The following is a 617-nucleotide window of genomic DNA, read 5'->3' as shown; positions in this document are numbered from 1 at the left end:
GACACTGGCACAAAAGATCTTAACCACTGTAATGAGCCAACTAACTGCTGCACCTGGTTGAGTCTGGACACAGAGCTCTTAATCTGCAACTTCTGTGGCCGCACTTTGCTCAACTCCACCCGCGTACCCAAATAGTCTGCGGGGCAATCCCACTTGGTCTTCTGTTCCGCGATATACAGCCGATGCCGTGCTAAGGAGCACTGGACCTCCCGGAATATGCGCTCCAAGCAATTCTGGTCAGGGTGTGCCAATAGGATGTCATCCATGTAATGGATAATGTAACTATCAGGGTACCTTTGCCGTACTGGTGTTATTGCGTGTGCTACCACCATCTGGCAGATGGCGGGTGAGTTTTTCATTCCTTGCGGCAATACGGTCCACTGGTATCGCTTAGATGGAGCACAAAAGTTAATTGCAGGTAGCGTAAAGGCAAAGCGTTCACTATCCTCTGGTGCTAACGGAATAGCAAAAAAGCAGTCCTTAATATCTATAACTACTAAAGGCCACTCTCTTGGAATCATGCTAGGTGATGGCAATCCTGGTTGTAAAGGCCCCATATCCTCTAACACTGCATTAATGGCTTTTTTGTGATGTAAAATCTACCCCCCACCCGATTT

This window comes from Egretta garzetta, unplaced genomic scaffold, assembly GCF_000687185.1.
Source record: "Egretta garzetta isolate BGI_Z169 unplaced genomic scaffold, ASM68718v1 scaffold45, whole genome shotgun sequence".
Classification (NCBI taxonomy): domain Eukaryota; kingdom Metazoa; phylum Chordata; class Aves; order Pelecaniformes; family Ardeidae; genus Egretta; species Egretta garzetta.
The sequence above is the reverse complement of the archived record's forward strand: the minus strand, read 5'-3'. Positions refer to the sequence as shown.